The sequence below is a fragment of the Triturus cristatus genome, chromosome 5_2, assembly GCF_964204655.1.
Source record: "Triturus cristatus chromosome 5_2, aTriCri1.1, whole genome shotgun sequence".
NCBI lineage: Eukaryota > Metazoa > Chordata > Amphibia > Caudata > Salamandridae > Triturus > Triturus cristatus.
In genome coordinates this window covers 10,612,067-10,634,208 of record NC_140588.1, presented here as the reverse complement: position 1 = coordinate 10,634,208, position 22,142 = coordinate 10,612,067, and the positions used below count along the sequence as shown (strand labels likewise).

Here is a 22,142-nt window from a genome sequence, read left to right as displayed (position 1 = left end):
GGTATAGTATAAGATACTGGTCCGGACATGTATTACAAACAAAGTCTCTCTTCCTACAAACTATGCTGATATACTATGCCATTTGAGATCAAGTATGGGTGTTCGAGCAAAACTGTATAATGATTACTATACGTGAAAGTGAGGTTAAAATCAAGAATCATTAAAAATCAGAAGACTGGATGTGCACAAGTAGCAGTAGTGAAGGACTGATATTCACAACTTAGAGTTACAGGGCACTCACCTATTAGAGTGTATATCACTGCTTCTGTCCGTGTTCGCTGCGCTACCGGGACACCAAGATTCTGGTGTCCTGTGGGGGAAACGGGTGCAAAGTAATCAGAGTAAAACACCGGGCAACTAGCCCAACACGTAGTCTAAGTGCAAATAAAGAGATGTCACCCATAGTGCGGCCATGTCATGTGGATAGGGCTGATCAATGAGCGATGACACAGACACGTGGTTGAGCATCAACGAGAACCTCCAAGAACTAGTGATTGTCAAATTGAGGCGAAGGTGCACTCAACCTCCAGCAGGAGCATCGTGTTTATCCAGCTGGTGTAATACAGGAAGGGAATAGAACAGTGTACACGCAAACTCGCATAAACGCCAGACTTTACAATGGCGTCCGGGGAATAGCCGGCGCGCCGTCTCTGCACCCAATGGGCCCACGCGTCAGGTGGTGCTGAATGATGGATGCAAAGCAGCACGCCCGCGGGCCCCCGTCACCTATGAAAGATCAAGCATAAGGTGCGGCAGTTGTAACTGACACCGAGCTGGTGCAACCCGTTGTGGCCGCCAATTGTTGAGACCTTCGATAGAAGGAGAAGACCATTGCGTATCAATAACCACTCACGAGCACAATACAGGTCTCGATTGACGAAAGCCGCCGTACCTGTGGATCACGGGCACAAAAAAACATAACACTACCCACACATGCCGCAAACATGGAGACACGTAAATATCGTAGTGCCACTTACGTGTTAGGTGCTGCCGAGATTAGCCGTCAACCTACCCAAGCGCCGCTCGAACCGGGAAGGACAGCACCGGTCTAGATCCCATGCTGAAATGCTAACCGATGTGGGCGGGGTCGGGTCGGCTTCCGGGGGGTGTATTCTGAGTCAGAATATCCGGGGTGAGGCTAAGTGAGTGGTATTAGTGTGTCAAAGGCGGCGGCCATCTTAAGATGTATTTGTCACAATGTACAAAGAGCAAAAGCTACTCATCAGTGGTAATTGTATCCCAATCAAGGATGGTAATGAGTAAATAAATCAATAAATAAATAGGGGTAAACCTTCACAGTGTTCACCTGATATGGGGAAATACTGAAATTTCAGTCAGGAGGGAGATAGTTAGTCACAACATATAAACTCCGTGTAGATTGGTGTATTAACAAACGGAGTAGAGAGGGTAAACTATCTATTACTGAGTGTCGCCCATGGAATTTGATCATTGAGTCCTTCAGAATCTGCCCTAAGACGATGTACCCATCTCTGTTCTATTTTGAACAGTGCCTTATGTGTGATCCCAGGGTGTGACTCAAGTACCAACCATCTTAGGGAGTCAGGTTTGTGCTTGTTTTCTCTACAATGGGTATAGAGTCGGGTAGTGATCTTCTGGCATCTCACATTACTTTTGTGTTCTGTTATGCGTGTTTTAACTGGTCTCAGGGTCATGCCAACGTATCTCTTATCACATGGACAGGTGATTAAATAGATACAATGAGAAGTGTTGCAATTAGTGTGTTTAAGAATCTTCCAAGTGAAGGAGTCTGACAGAATCACTTCTTTAGTCACTGCAGTTTGGTGGCACACAGCACATGAGCCGCAAGGGTAGTGACCTCTCACCGGGGGAAGATCCCATAGGGTCCTTTGTTCATTGTGGTTGGTATGTCTCGGTCTCGTGTTGATGAGGATATCTTTCAGATTTTGTGTTCGTTTAAAGGCAAACCGTGGGGGGGGGAAGGTTAAGGTCACCCGTGGTCAGGATTCCCCAATGTTTCTTTATTATGCCTTTTATATATGTGGAGTCGGGAGTAAAAGATGTGACACAGGTCAACGTATCTGTATGTTCCCTAGTGTTAGGTTGTAATAGGACCTCACGTGGATTATTGCGTGCCCTCTTTAGTGAGTTTCTGACCTGACGTTCAGGATAACCTCTAAGCTTAAGGTTGGAGCTCAGGTGGTGAGCTTCTGTCAGAAAGTCACTGGTGGAACTACAGTTCCTCCTGATGCGGAGGAACTGGCCGAAGGGCAAGTTGTCCCTGAGAGCCCGAGGGTGGTGGCTGCTATATAAAAGCAAGCTATTCCTGTCTGTGGGTTTCTTGTATAGTGTGGTACTTAATCATGTATCATGAAGTGACATCTTCAGATCTAAAAAGGGCACGTGGGAGTCTGAAATGGTATGAGTGAACTTCAAAAATTGGTTCTGTGTGTTGATCCACTCACAAAATGCTAGACAGGTCTGATGGTTCCCCTTCCAGAAGATAAGTATGTCGTCTATAAAGCGTCTCCACAGGGTCAAATTGTTGATATAGGGGTTGTTGGGGTGTCTAATGACTTCTTCCTCAAAGGTGGCCATGTAGATACAGGCCACACTAGGAGCGAAGGTGCTCCCCATTGAAGTACCCTGGGATTGGTGAAACAGTTGTTTTTTGTATTCAAAGTAATTCTCCGTGAGTGCCAAGGTGGCACATTCCATTATGAAGGAGATGGGGGTAGGAGAGGTCCAGTCCTCTCTCATGAGGACATTCTCAATAGCCGTTAGTGTGGCACGCTGGGGGATATTAGTATATAATGCTTCCACATCCAGCGTGACCAAAAGGTCAATGTCACTTGTGTCATGTATCTCCTCTATGACCTGTAGGATATTCGTATGATCGCGGATATAAGAGGGGGTGTTCTTGACCAAGGGTTGTAAGAAATGGTCAACAAACCTGGATAGAGGTTCTAGAAGTGACCCTATTCCAGACACAATGGGGCGTCCAGGGACTGGTGTGGTGCCCTTATGGATTTTGGGCAGCGTATAGAAGTAAGGGATCTTGGGATCCTTCGTAATAAGAAATTCAGCCTCCTTTTTACTGATCCACCCATTGCTTTCTGCTTCAAAAGTGATGGTGGCAATCTTGGTGATAAGTCTAGGTGTAGGATCAATCGAGATAGGAGTGTAGTAAGTAGTGTTATCAAGTTGACGTCTACACTCAAGATCGTAATCAATGGTATTTTGTATCACCGTGGCACCCCCCTTGTCTGCCTGTTTAATGGTGATGCTGTTGTCATTGGCTAAAGTTCTGGCAGCTGAGAGTTCTGCATTGGACATATTGTGAAAAGTGTGTCTTGCAGGAATCATTTCCAGCTCACGAAGAACTAACTTCTCAAATGTTAATACTTCCGGGGGGACCATACTGTTAGTCGGAGTAAATGTGGAAGGGTTACGTAAACCAGTGTCTGTGGACTCAACAGTAGGTTGGTCTTGGAAAAACGCCTTCAAGCGTATCTTTCTGAGGAATTCTTGAATTTCACAGTTGTCTCTAAATCTGTCTGTTCTGGGTGTAGGGACATATCCCAGTCCTCTTTCAAGGACCGATTGTTCTAGAACACTCAAGGGTCTGTTGGACAAATTGACAACTAGTTCCTTTTCCCTCTGTTCCTGCCCCGGGATGTCGACGGGAATTGTTCCTGATCCTGCCATTGAACTACCTTTGGAGCCCCTCTTTTGCGCCCTCTTCCTCTGCCCCAACCTGTGTCTAAAAAAGGAGGGTTGCCAGGGGGATAGAACTGGGGTTGTCCATGCGGGTACATGGGGAACCTCCAAAAGGGGGGTTGTGGTAGACCTGTGTAGGCAGGTGTGTTATTATAGTGGGGGTAGGAAGGTGGATAATTCCTATTCTGCTGATTCCCCCCCCAACTACCTGTACTAGAGTCACTGTTAGTATATCCCCTTCTTGAGTTATCAGAGCTATCATCAGAAGAGTAGCTATTCTTAGTTGTCTGGTAGTCAGCTTTCAAGTAGGGATAAACCTTCTCCCTATCGAATTTCTGAATATCCTTCTGCAATTTAGCTATCTTCTGTTTAAGTAGATATTCCCTATTATCAGTGATCTCACTGTTTATTTCCGCTAGTTTCGCTTTGAAGGCAGTATTCTGGATCGTGGATTTAAGTGCACCCTCTGCCGCCTGAATTCTGGCTAATAAGGCATCTGCTAGCCGCTGGGCTGTATTAATAATGAGAACCAGGAGGTCCCTGGTGCACTTCCATGAGACCTGGCACCATTATTTTTTAAAAGTGGGGACTTCCAGAAATAGCCTTGGAAAAACATTAATTATGAGTCCACTAGGGGCGATATTAGCTCGTAGGTATTCAGTCATCAACGCCCCATGGAGCGTAATTTTGACCCATTCCCTTTTTAATGCTGTAAGTGAAGTCCAGTCTTCTGATTGTGACCCTGAGGCCACAGTCCCCCCTGCTCCAAGGAGGGAGGGTTTTTTAAAAAAAATATCGGTTACAGCTTCATCATTGAAGCTGAGTCCTAGGTTATCCTCCATGATGGGAGGTGAACAAAACCACCCGTCAGTAGTATGGAGGTTTTGAACCAAGTGGGGTCCACTCAGTGCAAGTAGCACCGTATGGTAACCTTTACGTAGTCCCACGGGGGTAACCCGTGCATAAACTAAATTATCAAAAGGGGGGATCAAAAAAGGGCTTATATCAGGAGGTCCAGCATACGTGCCCAGGTAACCATTGAAAAAATGAAGAGTATGCAGTTCCTCAGATGGGTGGAAGAGAGAAGATGTAAGTGAAAAGGAGACCATGTGGAAGAGGAAGGGGGGTTCCTCTAGTCGGAACTAGGGTCCTCACACACCAAGCAAGCTAGGTGTCATGCTTCATCATATGGACCTGCTCCTCGTCGGGTCGGCGCTGCAATACCCGACGGGCACCCTTAAAGGGGCTCTTTATCGGAGATCTTCTGTTCCTGGCCGTATGGTGAAGTGCGTGTGAGGGGTCTAGTGGTGTAGATGTGGGTGTGTGTAAGTGATTAAAACAAGTTGGATAATCCAAAAAAGGAACTTTATTAGGAATGGCTATCCACTTGATTAAAAGCAAAAACAGAGTGGCAGCTAGCTGACGTGAAGGTTCAGCTTAGCTATGCTCTTCTGTGGTGGTCAACATGTTTCATGCCTAACGGTCCTAGTGATCCACGGCAATTCTTCAGGACCTAATGAAAGTGTTAACTATCTACACAATGTGGTGGGTGCATATATTACCTGCCACCTATAATATGGGAAACGGTCTCGCCATGTATCAATTGGGAACCTAAAAGAAAAGGTAACCAAGACAGAGGTATAGTATAAGATACTGGTCCGGACATGTATTACAAACAAAGTCTCTCTTCCTACAAACTATGCTGATATACTATGCCATTTGAGATCAAGTATGGGTGTTCGAGCAAAACTGTATAATGATTACTATACGTGAAAGTGAGGTTAAAATCAAGAATCATTAAAAATCAGAAGACTGGATGTGCACAAGTAGCAGTAGTGAAGGACTGATATTCACAACTTAGAGTTACAGGGCACTCACCTATTAGAGTGTATATCCCTGCTTCTGTCCGTGTTCGCTGCACTACCGGGACACCAAGATTCTGGTGTCCTGTGGGGGAAACGGGTGCAAAGTAATCAGAGTAAAACACCGGGCAACTAGCCCAACACGTAGTCTAAGTGCAAATAAAGAGATGTCACCCATAGTGCGGCCATGTCATGTGGATAGGGCTGATCAATGAGCGATGACACAGACACGTGGTTGAGCATCAACGAGAACCTCCAAGAACTAGTGATTGTCAAATTGAGGCGAAGGTGCACTCAACCTCCAGCAGGAGCATCGTGTTTATCCAGCTGGTGTAATACAGGAAGGGAATAGAACAGTGTACACGCAAACTCGCATAAACGCCAGACTTTACAATGGCGTCCGGGGAATAGCCGGTGCGCCGTCTCTGCACCCAATGGGCCCACACGTCGGGTGGTGCTGAATGATGGATGCAAATCAGCAAGCCCGCGGGCCCCCGTCACCTATGAAATATATAGAAATGTTCCCCGGATGTGCTTTTCCCCTGGGAGTCACATAAGAATTTTATAGTGTGACATTGTAACTAACCCTTCCCATATATAAGGAACCACTCCCATACAAAAACCCTGTGATATTCTATACCACAACGTACCATCCAATCCACCATCATATTACTGCCCCTAAGTTAAGAATCCAATAATATGTGCCCTGCTAGAATGCTGTCAATCCTTTCCCATAAAGGACTGTATAAATAATGGGCATAGTTGCAAAACAGGCCCAGCACGTAGACTGAGTGCCTGTGCCAGGGGCGGCGGACCAGTTGTCCAATATTCAAACAGGGACTTTCACGTTCTATCAGATTTCTAATGTACTCCCTGACAATGTGCTATCAGCCGTTCCATCGCCAATTTATTCTACAATGTCATGTGCCACTAAGTGAGGGAACGTGACACTTTTTTTCCCCTATGCAACAGCGCCAATTTTGCAGACCCAGGCATTAACAGATTATTGCCCTGTCTAACTTCTTGAGATCAAGTGCTTGCAATCCCAGAGCACTACTCGTTAATCTTCGGGGTCTAACCACTATTTTTCCAGCTGCCCATAACACTTCCCTCCAGAAGAAGAGAAGTCCAAGACAACCTACAGTAAACCTGCAATATTTCGCTCTCTGATTGCATTATCTCCTTTAGTTGGAGGAATGCGGGCAGTAGCAGCCTGGCGTTTATTGGTGAGAAGCTGTCCACACCCCTTTAACCTGAGGTCTGGTGAGGCCATCTCCCCCAGAGTATCCATGATCTTCCTTACCGTCATGCCACAACTTGGTGCTCTGTTGCAATTTCTTCTTTACCACATAGCATGTGATTCTGTCTCTGTGTGAGAGCAGCACACTCTTCCAACCCAGGGAATCTGTCTGGATGAAGTTTGTGGCTGTTCATCCCAGAGCTGCTGCTCATTTGAAGCTCACCTGAAGTTGTTGTTGCCCCTTCTGAGGGCACACTGGTGTCACCATCTTAGGTTCTGTATGCATGGGACTTAGGGGACCTATTCAATACTATCAAGGGGCAGGCAGAATGAAAGGGCCCTGCAGGGACTGCGACACTGATGATATAGTTCATAACCTTCACAAAAACTTACCCCGACGTTAAAAGAAATTATTATGGTCTCATGGAAAAAGTGGCTCGTTAACTGTGTAACATAGGGTCGGGATTCCTTTGCTATACATTCCATTTACTGTGGAGATTTCACCGTGGAATGTTCAATCCATATTCTTTAATGGATACCCTCTCTTCTTTTTGGGTGTCCCTTTGGGTATTTTATAGGCACTTTCGTCTCATCATTATCTAACACCCTGTTCTTTTCACTTAAGAGACAAAAGCGTTCTACTTTGTTTTATAGACGATGCCGCGTTGTCAAACTAACAGAAGAAGGGCACCTGCTCTTGCTTTCTCAAGGTTAAATGAACTTTAGTCCTTGTACAAAATGTAACCAGCTGATGTATTTAGCATGCATATAGATTACTGAAGCTTAAATTATGTTTTTTTAAACATATTAATATTAAGAGATACTGTTCTTATAAGGTGAGGTGTCTCCACTTTGTGGGATAATTTAAACACATAACTGGCACCAGACAGAGTATACCATAACCCATATGTCCCATTTTTTGGTCTAAAGTTAACTAAGAACGTTGATGATTTGGCTAACATTTTATGTGTAATATACTTACTTGGGCTTTTATCCAGCCCCCTTTATCCAGGATCTGTTATGTCATTAACATTTTAATTCAACTCACTACATTATACAGCATGGGGCACCGGATCAGCTCACATTAGCTCATTGTTATCTTTCCCTGTGAGTGACAGAATTTTTCCCTTTCACATGAAGGACACCTATACACAAAGTAGTTCACTCCCGTGCCGGGCACAGCTACTGCAATATGTACTTTTTGAGAACTAACAATATTTTTGCTGACGAGGGTCTGGCAGCATCTCACACAATGAGGTTTTGCAAAATCATGACAAAATGACCATTCACAAAGTCAAAAAAAAGGGTGGGAGCCAATGACAGACCCATTGCCTTTGAAATGCCTGTTGGAATGTAAGGGAGTTTGAGCCTGCATGCACACCTTTCAACAGGTGGCACACCTCGGTGTTCATGCTTTCTAGTTAAGGGCATCAGCAAAGCAATTCTCAAATAGACATGGCGACATGCATAGCGAAAAGAATATGTCTGTCACAGTCAGGAACAGCTGCTGTGGCTTCCCTTTCTGTTACAGGCAGGCGTCAGTTCATTTATTCAGGCCTTTCCCAGGATTTTGGTTAGTGACATTACTGGTTCACATGAACTATTCTTTGTTATCTGACGAGTGACTTCACTGGATATTTTAGTCCTGATTTCTATTATCCCTGTTGCACATGTCCACAGGGGGCTACAGGTGGGCCTGGCAGACTTTGACAAACTCATCGTTAACGTCGCCCTGCCCAATTCTAACTTTCCAATATCTGTATTGAACTGTGGCCTCCAACACCCAGTGAGAGTCATATAGAAGCAATGCGGTTAACAGCAAAGCTAATGTTTAGCAGAGACTTAAACAATTCATAGTTTCGTCTTCCATAAAATGTTGCAAGAGAGATCTTTTCACAAAGGGATTTGTCCGCTTTATGGCAACAAGGCAAATCTCTATCCACTCCAGGCAGAGTGTCATGTGAGGCTCAATGATGACAGAATATCTTGAATGCTTACCACCATTAGGGAGCCAAGGCCACAGGCGAGTTGTATGACATGGCTTCAGACAGCAGAAAACATTATCCTCCAGTATATATTCAGGACCAGCCGTGAGATGGAAAACAGCCCTTGTATGCAGTTGAAGAGCCTTAAACCCATAATGACACAGTAACCCAACCATGCAAGCAAAACAGAGGTGACAGGACAATAACATGCTTGCACCCCAGTATTACAGTCACACTGGGTGTCCTTGTAAGGAAATACCACAATCTTTATCAGTGTTCCATAAGTCATTCTTCTGACAGGCAGAACAATAGGCTAATTATTTACACTTCTATGTGTCCCTCTCCTAGTTGCTTCCTTCCTTATTATCCTAGTCGGAATTAAAGGTCTTAGTAGATGGCATGGTCACCCTATAGTTTACAGCAACACTGGGCTTGGCACTAACTTCCAACATAGGAGCTGGCAGGACACATTTTTTAGGTGATGACATTCTTTACTTGGGAGGGCATACGGGCCCATGTTGCCTCTAATTTTTTTCTTCTGTATGCAGAAATAAAAGTTCTCTGTGCACAGGAGGCAAGGCTGCGTGTGTCAAAGGCGTGAAAAAACTCATTATGCAAGTGATCACAGTGTGTAAACTACCAAATTCAGTAAGTTCTGCCACCTCAAAATAAATATAAATGTTCATTCAGGCTCACTCTTAGTTCCATGTAATAATCATATTTAAGTCAGACATATTATACACTAACATAATCATACCAGTTCTCCGTGACATTTACCCCACCAGCATTAAACAGGTTCAGAAATGACAGAACTCAAATGTTTATTCCATTAAGTTAATTTACTGAGAATAGAGTAAGAGAGCATTCAACAGAGCTCTCAAGTTTCCCCATATCAGGAATGAGTAGCTGATCCAGTTATGATTGTTTCTTGCCATTGCATATCATGTATTTTTTTACCACATTATAACAGCAAAGCTACAAGCACTAGAATGCAAAGTGAAAAAAGGCTTGGATTAGCTAGCCATGCCCTGACACATTTGATGGAGCAGGACTTTTGCAAATTAAACCTGCTCGGATTAAGCCTCCTTTTGTGTGAAAAATTTTACAAGAGTTATGCAATTAACTGAGAAAAATATTAACATGGGGCATTTGGAAAGGAAATTGAGAAATGTGCAGGAGAAAATGGCAAATGATTGCTGTAGGCTGTGAGTGATCTCTGCACAAAAGGTAGTAGAGAAATAATGCTAGAGATTTGAGCTTTCATGTGCAATGAGAGGAGGCTTTTTTTTCTTATGATCGTTAGAAGTTGAACTAAAAATGTGAAGAGTGCAAAGTAAATAAAATGCGATAATAAAAGAGCTTTCTGTGAGTGATATTAATTGCATTAAATACCTGTTGAGAATATTTGCGTTTATACTAGAATGGTAGAAGACTAAAATGAATAATGTAATGGAGCTTTTTATGTGAACAAATAACTAAGTTTGTTTATTTTTTCCTAGAGGATGGCACACTTTGCAGAGAAGGCCTCAAACCACTATTAGGATTAATTTGCTTTTTTAACGTAGGCTGCGAAGAATTGTATTTTGTCCTTTGTAATGATTGTTATGTTATTTTCTTGTTGACGGGTACGTGGATGAGATACCAATGGAACTTCCTTATTGTCCGAGGAAATGTTTAGTTTTGTGGATAACTGTTTTAGTGAAATGTTGCAAATGTTTAGAAAATGTGCACGAGCCTCGGAAGGAGAATATCATGACTTCCTCTGTTGAAGGACGATGGCGAACTTTTGAAAGTTAGGTGAAGTGGTGCTACTGAACACCCTATGTTCCTGGACTAATGAGAACTGTGAAATGCTCAGACTTTTGACACATATTAGGGATCGACTTTAACATTTAGGGTATAACTACTGCGGGTAGAATTTTGAGAAGACGGAGCATTTTCAGGAGTGAGCATTAACTTGAGAGCAAGCATCTTTGAGAGTCGAGGCGAGAGTGAAGCTGTTTCCTGTGAGGAGAGAGCTGTGTTGCTGTTTCCTTAAGCTTCTCTTTTCTGGCTGTTGCTGTCTGATCCTGACTGTTTAACTTTGCTCCTCATACCTTTGTGAGGTCACCCAGTTTTCCCTTCTGGCCGGAGGGTTAGCTCTCCAGACTAGCAGCATGCTGTGCTATAGTTTCCTCTAGGTTCGTATGATACTCTGTAATTGTATTGATCACATTACAATGCTCTTTTGTCTCTTCTCCTATCCCCTCACTCATGCTTGTTAAATGAGATGTTATTGTGAATTGCTTACTTTCTCTTGTGTGATGATCTGTGATTCAATGCTGACTGTTTAACTTTGCTCCTCATACCTTTGTGAGGTCACCCAACTTTCCCTTCTGGCCGGAGGGTTAGCTCTCCAGACTAACAGCATGCTGTGCTATAGTTTCCTCTAGGTTCGTATGATACTCTGTAATTGTATTGATCATATTACAATGCTCTTTTGTCTCTTCCCCTATCCACTCACTTATGCTTGTTAAATGAGATGTTATTGTGAATTGCTTACTTTCTCTTGTGTGATGATCTGTGATTCAATGCTGTGTCGTTTGATTGACCATTCATATACTTAAAAAATAGATAAAAAGCAAATTGATAAGTAATCAGAGTCTGTCATTAATGATGATTATTGTTAAGGTGATTTGTACATTGTAATATTTAGCTTGTTCGTAGAATATTCCCTTTGTTGTAGGTCCTCATATGGTGGATATTATCCATCTTGAGAATAGATAGCCCCTATCAACTCTTAAAAGATTCAGCTATTATAGGTATGGGCCACATTTATTTAATGCCAGGAAAAGACAGATGGTTATTGAAATTAGTTATTGGAGGTAAAAAGTTTGCCTCCACTTCCGCTGCATCAGTTTTTGGTAGCAGAATTAGGATGGTTAGTTTAGATTATAATCACAATTGATTAAGATGGAAACTATATTTTTGTTATTAATATTATTGTTTATGTATCTTTTTGTTATATGCTGTGGTCCGCCGTTTGACCTTAAAGGGATTGATTTGGCAGATCCACATTAGGTCTACGATCCCGGGATAAGCCTAAGGGCGTGACTTAGTGTGGCATACACTAAGTGGAATTGCGTGGTCTGCTGTTGATGCAGTGCTGAGCAATTATCGTATTGTCGGTATTGTACAGGGAACTTTGAAGTTAGTATAGTGGAGATTTATTTGGGTTCCTTTGGAAAGCACATCTGGACAAGTCCCAAAAGGTTTCACTTTGATTGAGAGTAGAATCAAGCTGGTTGGGATTTTGCTGGTAGCGGAAGAATTCTTAGAGTGAATTTGATCTATCTTTCTTTTAGTGGAGCAGACAAGCTTGATTGTTTTCATGTGGTCTAGTCTTGTTTTGTCTTACAAGTTCTTTGAAATTGCTGTTGTTAACTTTGTAAAGGGAGGTTCAGTCGCAGGGGTTATACTGGCGTCTCAAAGAGCTGCGCTGACATTGGTTAGTTAGTCATGAAAGTGTTGTGCTGCTATTGGTTGGTTGGTTGGTTAGTGTGAGTTGCGCTGGTACCGATCAGGGTGAACGAATCAGATTTGTTAGTAGTACGGAAGGAGTTCTTGATTAGGTTTTAGCGAACGAGACAATATGAAGTTATTAAGATTGATGAAAACTTTGTTTTTGCAAGGATGAGCCTATACCCATTAGAGAGGAAATCCCTGTAGCTCCTGAGGGTACACCTGCTTCTTATATGTCATTGGAAAGGGGTTACCATACCTATACATGGTTGGAAAAGTTGGTGTAGTATACAGAAGGAGATGGTATTTTAGCATTTCCAGAGTATGGTACTTTTAACACTTGAATTTTAGAGAATCTGAGATTCCATATGAATGAGTTGAGACCAAGTCCTAGACCTATGCTGTATGAAGCGCTTGAAGAGTGGGAACATGAGGCATACAAAAGAGACAGGACTGAGAATAGATACAGAAACACTGTGAGCAGATACTCAGAAGCGAAATGGGATGCACAGATGAAAAAATTGAGAAGGGATGTAGTGGCAATGGTTGAAGGAATGTATCCAGTTGTGATAGTGGAGAATCAGGAAGGGGGAAAGTGTAAGGAGAAAAAGAGGAACGTTGTAGAACCAGAGTCAGATCCGAATGAAGTAGATGATGAGTTATTGGATTAATTATAATGGAATAGACCACCACCGTATCAGGAGGAACAGGAGAGACCTTCACCAAGTGCTCTGTTGATACAGATAGAAGTTCCTCAAGGGAAAAATACAAATGCAGTGAGCCAGGCAAAAGATGATTTAACAAAAAGAATTACTCAGTTGACTTTGAACGCAGATGCTTTGTCAGTTCCCGTGACTATTGGTCCTTTAGTTCCACTATACAGTGATGGACAAAGTATTTCACAGGTACATGCTCTAACAGTGCCTGCAGTTTTAGATAAGACTTTTGTTCCCGTAGTGAATGAGAGGATTAATATTGGTGCAAGTTAAACAGAGTCATTGATTGATATTTCAGAGAGGTCAATGGAAACTCCAAAACGTGGTGTGCAAATAAATCCAAGGAGATTGTTGCAGAATACAAAGGAAGTGACACCTACATCAGGAGGGTCGTTAGGATCTTCGCCGGAGGAATTGGATGAGTGAATTAGAGGAATTGTGTCTAAAAAAGTTGGCACAAACATGGATGTGGGTAAATTAAAAGCAGATTTGGAGGAGATGAGTTTGGGTACGATCAGTCCAGAGAGATTGAGTAGGTATCAGGAAGAGGAGTTGTTATTCTTGTGTAAAAACATTACGATGAGAGCGAGAAATCTTCATGAGAAGTTTGATGAAGTTGCACAGATATATGGTATGAGTATAGAAAAATTGAAGGCTTTACAAAAAACATACAGATTGGATTTCAGTAATAAAGATTTGGAGAGTTTGAATGCTTCCGGGAAGCGATTGCAAATTAAGGAGTTAATTATTACATTGAGACGATGGGGTGTGTTGGATCACTGTGAAGGCAGATAGGCTAAAAAGAAGGAAGAAACAGTTATTAATACAGGGCTTTACCAATGTTTCCAGTGAGAGGAACAGGTGCAGAGAAGACTGAAATGATATACCCAATGAGAGAAGTACCAGGAGGTGGGTAGTGGGTATGTGTGTGTCCCATGGTCAAGGCAGGATATATTGTCATTTACTAATAAATTTTTCAGATTGAGGGAGAAGCTAGTGGAGTGGTTTAAACAGGTAGAAAGGTTTGTGAAAGTTTCAAAGGTCTTGTGGAAAGACTTAGATAGTTTGTTTGATATTGTAGTTCCAGTTGATTTGTGGGTTGAGTGTAAAATTGCTGTAGATTGGCTGAAAGAATATCCAATAGATGCAAAAACTGGAGCACCATCTGATGAACAAATGTAAAAATATAATCAGGTCATTACTTATTTGAAAGGGAATATTTCACCCAAAGAGAAAGATTGGGTCAAAATAGATAGAACTACTCAGGAATTGAAAGAAACGAACAAGTTACTTACATTCGGTAACGCTTTTTCTGGTGGATACAGTATCTGCCTGTGGATTCCTCACCTTGTGAATATCCCCTGCGCCAGCATTCCACGTAACTTTTCTTTCCCAGCACTCCACGTTGACGTGGGCGACATCATAATGCATCGGCTCCGCTCGTGACTCCGGACGACGTCACCGGAGCCATAAGAAGCCCACGTCGGCGTGATGACGTCAGTTTCACCCATTTTTTCGAGCCTTCGAGGCGAACAGGCGAACCAACGACAACTCCAAGTATACACAGTATACAGTATACCAACACATATACATAGCATACAAAGAAAAGGAATGCTAAATAAACAAGCATTTCCTACAAATGTACAAGAAAGTATACAAACATTTCAAACAAGACCTATTTCGTGGTATACAAAGGTGGACAACGGGGAGGCGGGTGGGTCAGTGAGGAATCCATAGGCAGATACTGTATCCACCAGAAAAAGCGTTACCGAAGGTAAGTAACTTGTTCTTCTGATTGATACATCTGCTGGTGGATTCCTCACCTTGTGAATAGATTCCCACAGCAGTCCCCACTCCCGGAGGAGGGTGTCCACCTTCCTATACCAGAAAGTCTTGCAACACATAGCGCGCGAAGTGGCCCTCCCTCCTCATCTCTGAGTCCAAGCAATAATGCTTTGCGAAAGTATGGAGGGAGGCCCAAGTCGCGGCCTTACAAATATCTGCCACAGGAACACCCCGGGCCAAAGCAGATGTAGATGACTTAGCCCTAGTCGAATGAGCTCTAATGCCCTCAGGAGGAGTCTTACCAGCCAGGGCGTAGCCGATCTTGATGGTAAGGATGATCCATCTCGATAGCGTGCGCTTGTGCACCGCTTTACCCCTGGAATGACCAACGTAGCCAATGAAGAGTTGATCATCCAGACGAAAGTCTTTAGTTCTGTCCAGATAGAAACTCACAGCCCTCTTCGGGTCCAGGCGATGGAGTCTTTCCTCCTCTTTGGAAAGATGTGGAAGAGGATAAAAAACAGGGAGAGTAACAGACTGCCCCAAATGGAACGGAGTAACAACTTTTGGCAGGAAACCAGCTCTGGTCCTGAGTACCATCCTTTCAGCATGTAATGTAAGAAAAGGGGGTTTAGAACTAAGAGCTTGGAGCTCACCCACCCTCCTTGCCGAGGTTATGGCTACAAGAAAGACCACCTTAAAGGACAACAGCCTCAAAGGACAGCTATGTAGAGGCTCAAATGGGGACCCCATTAGAAAGGTTAAAACAAGATTAAGGTCCCACTGAGGCATTACAAAAGGAGTGGGAGGAAACATGTTCGTAAGGCCCTTGATAAACCTCAGTACAACCGGAGATTTAAATAATGACGGTTGATCAGGTAGACATAGAAAAGCCGATAAGGCCGAAAGATAGCCCTTGACCATGGCCACAGCACAGCCCTGTTGAGCCAAGGAAAGGGCAAACTGGAGCACCTCAGAAAGATGTGCTTTTAAAGGGTCAATGGATCTCTCTCCACACCATTTAACAAACTTGGACCACCTGTAGGAGTAAATGGACTTGGTGGAGTGTCGCCTGGCAGATAAAATAACGTCCACCACATCAGGTGGGAGAGAGAAAGAACTCAGGTTGCCCCGTTCACTCTCCAGGCATGAAGGTGTAAGCTCTGGAGGTGGGGGTGTAGAACCTGCCCCTCCGACTGCGAGAGGAGGTCTGCCCTCAAAGGGAGACTGAGCGGAGGGCACGAGGAGAGGTGGAGAAGATCTGTGTACCACACCCTTCTTGGCCAGTCCGGGGCGACCAAAATGACTTGGGCCCGGTCCTGGCGAATCTTCCTCAGAACCCGAGGAATCAAGGGTATGGGAGGAAACACGTAAAGGAGTCGTGAGCCCCAACTCAACTGAAACGCGTCCCCCAACGCCCCCTGCATCGGAAACTGGAGACTGCGAAACGACGGGCAGTGCGCGTTCTCGCGGGTGGCAAACAGGTCCACCCGAGGGGTCCCCCACGTCCGAAAGACGTGACGAACTACCTCCGGATGGAGCCTCCACTCGTGGTCGGCGGAGAACTGCCGACTGAGACTGTCCGCACGCACGTTCAGCACCCCGGCCAGATGATTTGCCACCAGACAAATCCGATGGTCCTGAGCCCAGGACCATAGATGCAGAGCCTCTCTGCAGAGACAACGCGACCCCACTCCTCCCTGCTTGTTGACATACCACATCGCGGTAGTGTTGTCCGTCAGGACTTGAACAGACTGACCGCGAAGGGAAGGGAGGAAGGCCTTGAGTGCAAAACGAATCGCCCGCAATTCCAGAAGGTTGATGTGAAGCAACCTCTCCTCTGGAGACCAAAGACCCTTGTTCTCCAGATCCCCCAGATGAGCACCCCACCCTAGAGTGGATGCATCCGTAATCACTGTGGCCACCGACTGAGTCAGATGAAAGGGCTTTCCTTGGGACAGATTGCCTTCCACGCTCCACCAAGATAGATCCGCTGCAGCTTCTCCGGAGATCCTGATCGACTCCCTGAGATCTCCATTGCACTGCCTGCGGAGGCACCACTGGAGCGCCCTCATGTGCCAGCGTGCATGGTTGACCAACAGAATGCAGGAGGCGAACAGACCGAGCAGGCGAAGGACCTTCAGAACCGGAACAACCGCTCCATTGTGGAATAAAGGGACCATTTCCTGAATGTCGAGAATCCTTTGAGGAGGAGGGAGTGCCCGACACACAGTAGTGTCCAGTACCGCCCCTATGAACAGGCTGCGTTGAGAGGGCACCAGGTGAGATTTGGGCACATTGATCGAGAAACCCAAGTCGAATAACAGCTGAGATGTTACCTGCAGAGGATGTTGCACCATCTCTGGGGACTCTGCCTTCAGAAGCCAGTCGTCCAGGTAGGGGAAAACCGGAATCCCCGACCTCCTGAGATGAGCAGCCACCACTGCCATCACCTTTGTGAAGGCTCGAGGTGTGGTAGTAAGACCAAACGGAAGGACCGCAAACTGGTAATGTTGCGACCCAACCGTAAAACGGAGATACTTCCTGTGCGACTTCAGGATTGGGACATGAAAGTATGCATCCTGCAAGTCGAGCGACACCATCCAGTCTTCTTGCTGCAACGCTTGAAGAACCTGCGCAAGGGTCAGCATCTTGAATTTCTCCTGTTTCAGGTAAAAGTTCAAGATTCTGAGGTCCAGAATCGGACACAACCTGCCGTCCTTTTTGGGAATCAGAAAATACCGGGAGTAGCACCCCTGACCCCTTTCCTGCTCCGGAACCACCTCTATTGCACCCTTCTGAAGCAAGGCTAGAACCTCTTTCTGCAGGAGAAGCAGATGATCTTCCGAGCAATAACCTTGGCAAGGAGGGTAAGGGGGAGGAAACTCCCGAAAGGGAAGGGCGTACCCAGTCTCTACAAGGTTCAAAACCCAAAGGTCTGTTGTAATAGATTTCCAACCCCGTAGAAAGTAGGACACCCGACCCCCACAGGACTTACATGATCCGGGATGGGGGATCTAGGGCTGCTTCCCTGAAGCCTCATTGGGAGCAGAGGAGGTGGACGAAGAAGAGGGGTTGCGACCAGAACCTCTGCTTCCCTCTATAGGACCTATAGAGGGGATTCTGTTGTTGCTGCTGCTGCTGCTGAGGCTGTCGGAAGGAGCGAAAGGATGACCCCAAAACCCCTAAACTTCTGAAAAGCTGAACCCCTAGAAGGTGCCTGCAGACCCAAGGACTTTGCCGTCAATCTGCTGTCCTTAAATCGTTGAAGGGCAGAGTCTGCCTTCTCCCCAAACAGTTTCTGTCCATCAAATGGCAGATCCACCAATGTGGCCTGAACATCCGCAGAGAATCCAGAGGAACAGAGCCACGCCTGTCTCCTCGCGGCTATAGATGACCCCATATTTCTTGCCACCGAGTCAGCCGTATCCAGCCCTGACTGGATCACCTGCCTGGCAGCTGCCTGAGTGTCCGCAACTACCTCCAAGAAGGACGACTTATCACCCTCAGGCAATTTAGGGGCTAAAGATTTAATAGAGTCCATCAAAGCATGAACATAACGCCCCAGCAGACATGTGGCATTAGATGACTTCAGTGCCATACTTCCTGAAGAGAAGGACTTTTTAGCCGCCTGATCAACTTCCTTGGACTCCCTATCTGCTGGAGACTGAGGGAATGCACCCGAAGCATGTTTCGAACAAGAAGCCTGCACAACCAGGCTCTCCGGAGATGGATGTGTAGACAAAAAAATCAGGATCCCCAGGAGCAACCCTGTACCTTCTTGCCACCTGTCTGGAATCCGCCGGAGAAGAAAGAGCTTTCCTCCACACCTCCAACACCGGTTCTAAGATGGCCTCATTAAAAGGCAACAAAGGCTCCGAAGTTGATGTCGGAGAGTGCAACACCTCCGTAAGCAAGTTAGACTTGTACTCCACAGAGGGTAGCTGCAGATCTAACAATTCTGCGGCTTTCTTAATCACCACATGGTAGGGTGCCAATTCATGTGGAGGAGAAGATCTTGCAGAAGTATGCTCCCACTCTGGGGTCGTATCCAAACCTCTTGCTTCTTCTATTCCCTCAAACTCATCCGAAGAAGAGTCGACTTCACCTTCTTCCACCTCTGCTCTATACCTTCCTTCCTCCAATACCCTCTGGGCCTCCCTTCTTGATCGAATCCGGGGAGCCAGCGTCGTCGACGTCATATGCGGCGTCGGTGGAGCCAGAGGTACCGGAGTCGGCGGAGCCACAGGAGTCGGCGGCGCCGGACGCGGCGCCGTCGAAGAAGGCTCCAAACCAGGATGATCCATCCGAAGTCTCGACGGATCCCCAATCGGCGCCGGAAACGGCCACGAATGCGCCATCGGCATAAAGGGTAAAAAGGGGGCCTGAGCATAATGCTGCGGCACCCCTAGCGTATATGCCATTGGACCCACGGGACCAGTTGGTGCTCCGGATGGGAAGGCCGCCCTATTAAATATACCATACATGGCATTCAGAAAATGTGATGAATCGGTACCTGGAGCCGGGAATTGCAGATAAGGAACAGACCCTGTATCCCTTTGTGGAGTCTCCGGCGTCGGCTCCGCAGTGTCTTCCACCGGAGCCGCAGATTCATCAGGCACCGGAGCAAGCTCTTCCTGTTCCTGCTCATCCATAGAGACCTCCGACTCCACTCGAACCGGAGTCGACGCCTTTGACGGAGCCGGTGACTGCGCCGAAGAATGCGCTGGAGCCCGCTTCGGCGAAGAAGATCCTCTCGGAGACTTCGAAGGAGACAAGTCCTTGCTTCGGCGCCGACTGGGCGAAGTCGACCTCGATTTCCTGCTCTTCGAGGACCGACGTCGAAAAGAATGCTTTCTCTTTTTATGATGCTTCTTCGACTTCGACGACCTCGAAGTCGACGACTCCCGCCTCGACTTCTCCTTCTTTCTTGATCTCTTCTCCTCACCGATCTTCTTCATAAAGAGTTTAGTCTTCCTCTCCTTCAGTGCTTTAGGATTCATCCTCCTACAGCAGGCACAGTCTTCCATATCGTGGTCCGAAGAAAGGCACCACAAGCAGTCCTGATGCGGATCAGTCATGGACATCAGACCTCCACACTCCCTACAGGGCTTAAAGCCCGACTTCCTCGTCGAAAGACATACCAAATTTTCAACAGTAACACGGTCAAACTACAAAGTAGCTAGAGAGCACTGGAAAAAACCGTGGCGCGTCGACGGCGCGGAAAAAAGGGAACTGACGTCATCACGCCGACGTGGGCTTCTTATGGCTCCGGTGACGTCGTCCGGAGTCGCGAGCGGAGCCGATGCATTATGACGTCGCCCACGTCGACGTGGAGTGCTGGGAAAGAAAAGTTCCGTGGAATGCTGGCGCAGGGGATATTCACAAGGTGAGGAATCCACCGGCAGATGTATCCATTAGAAAGTGCATGCTTATTATGAAAGGCTTCTCCAAGTATTTAAACAGTATAGTGGCATTGAAAACATTACTGACAAGATAAAGGTCATTTTGTATATGGTTTTGTGTTTGGTTTAAGACCATAAATTATTGTTATGATTCAGCAGCATTTGATTTGTTGGCAAAGTAAGACGATTGATCAGATATTGCGTTATGCAAAGTATTGTAGGGATAACATTGGAGCGAGACACGAAAAGCCGAAAGGAAAATTTATGTGGGCTCAGATGAAAGCGGCACAGAAATGTGGTTTTGTAGATTTCCCTCAGACAGGTTTTCAGGGAAAGGGACAGAATGTTTAGGATGCTCAGACTACTACTGCTATGAGAGGTGTTGTGGTGAAGGGTGGTGTTTCCGTATAAGGAAGAGGTACAGGTAGCAGAGAAGATTAAAAGAAGAAATATCCGTATCATGCATGCGGCAAGTTAGGACATTGGAGGCACGATTGTAAGGCTTTGCTAGGAAATAATTAAATGAATCAGAATCAGCAGATGCCAGTTGCAATAAATAGTCAACAGCAACAGATACCACAGGCTCCTATGCCAAATCAGAATATGTATGGTCAAGTGCAGAGATACAGGGCAAATATATGTTTTCACACAGATGATTCAGCTAATTCAAATGTACAAGTGGCTTCACAATATTGGCTGCAGTGCCAAGAGAGTGATTCAGATGTATCTCAATGAAGGTGACTGAGGGGGGAGGAGGAGTACATGCTTGGCACATCTCTAGAGGTAGATCAGTGTAGTCCTTTTTTGGATGTTGAAGTAGAAGATAATGTGATTACGTTCCTTGTAGACACTGGTGCTACCCATTCCAATGTGAGAACTGTGGAAACTCCTAACTTACTCCTCTCGGGAGATAGTATCCAAGTTGTAGGTGTTTCAAATCAATTGATTAAAACTCCAGTGACGAAACCAATGAAGGTGCAAATTGGAGATTTTCAAGATTTGCATCGTTTTGTGGTGTGTGATACATGTCCAGTTAATCAATTGATTAAAACTCCAGTGACGAAACCAATGAAGGTGCAAATTGGAGATTTCAAGATTTGCATCGTTTTGTGGTGTGTGATACATGTTCAGTTAACCTATTGGGTAGAGACTTGTTGTGCAAAATGAAGTGCACCATCTATTGTACACCAGATGGAATAGCATTTCATACAAAAGATGAGGACGTGGTATTCAAAATGGCAATGGCCAGGCAAGGGACAGAAGTCAATGATTTGTATCTTTTATTTAAAGCAAAGGATTTGCCTGTTGAATTGAGAGAATTGGCTAATGTGTGAGATTTTCTCAGGGAAAGATATTGGATTAATGAAAGGAGTTGATCCTATTCAAGTTTCAGTTAAACAAGGTGCAGAACTTCCAAAAACGCCACTTTACAATAGGAGTCCTGAGACGGTTGCAGAAATAATGCCTGTGATTGAAATGATGATTGAACAAGGTATTCTAAAAGAGATATTAGGTTGTCCTTGTACTTCACCTATAATGGGAATTAAAAAACCAAGCAGAAAGTACAGAATTGTCCAATATTTGAGAAATATTAATCAGATAGTAATACTTTGTTGTCCAATAGTGCCAAATCCAGCAGTAATTCTTTATCAAAGTCCATGTGAAGCAAAGTGGTTCACGATGATTGATTTGTGTCAAGCGTTTTTCTAGATACCTGTGCATCCGGCTAACCAATATTTATTTGCGTTCCGGTTCAGAGACAGTGTTTTGGCATGGTGCCGAGTTCCTCAAGGGTATACAGAGAGCCCCTCAATCTTCAATCAAATTTTGAAGAGGTGCTTCGAGTCACTGGTGATGCCTAATGACTCAGTCTTGGTGCAGTACATTGATGATTTGCTTGCTGCATCAAAGACGAGAGTAGCTTCTGTGACAGATACTATTGCTCTACT

The 22,142-nt window shown here is 45.1% G+C and overlaps 1 protein-coding gene and 1 long non-coding RNA gene across 2 annotated transcripts in view; one reads left to right on the top strand and one right to left on the bottom strand.

The window, feature by feature from the left end:
• Positions 1-11,400, top strand: part of LOC146822585 (uncharacterized) — a 95,177-nt gene extending 83,777 nt beyond the window's left edge. The window contains exon 3 of the long non-coding RNA XR_014962056.1: positions 10,286-11,400. This is a non-coding gene — a long non-coding RNA (uncharacterized LOC146822585). The remainder of the gene's footprint in view (positions 1-10,285) is intronic.
• Positions 1-22,142, bottom strand: part of DNAH5 (dynein axonemal heavy chain 5) — a 5,853,083-nt gene that overhangs the window by 1,387,881 nt on the left and 4,443,060 nt on the right. The window lies entirely within an intron of this gene.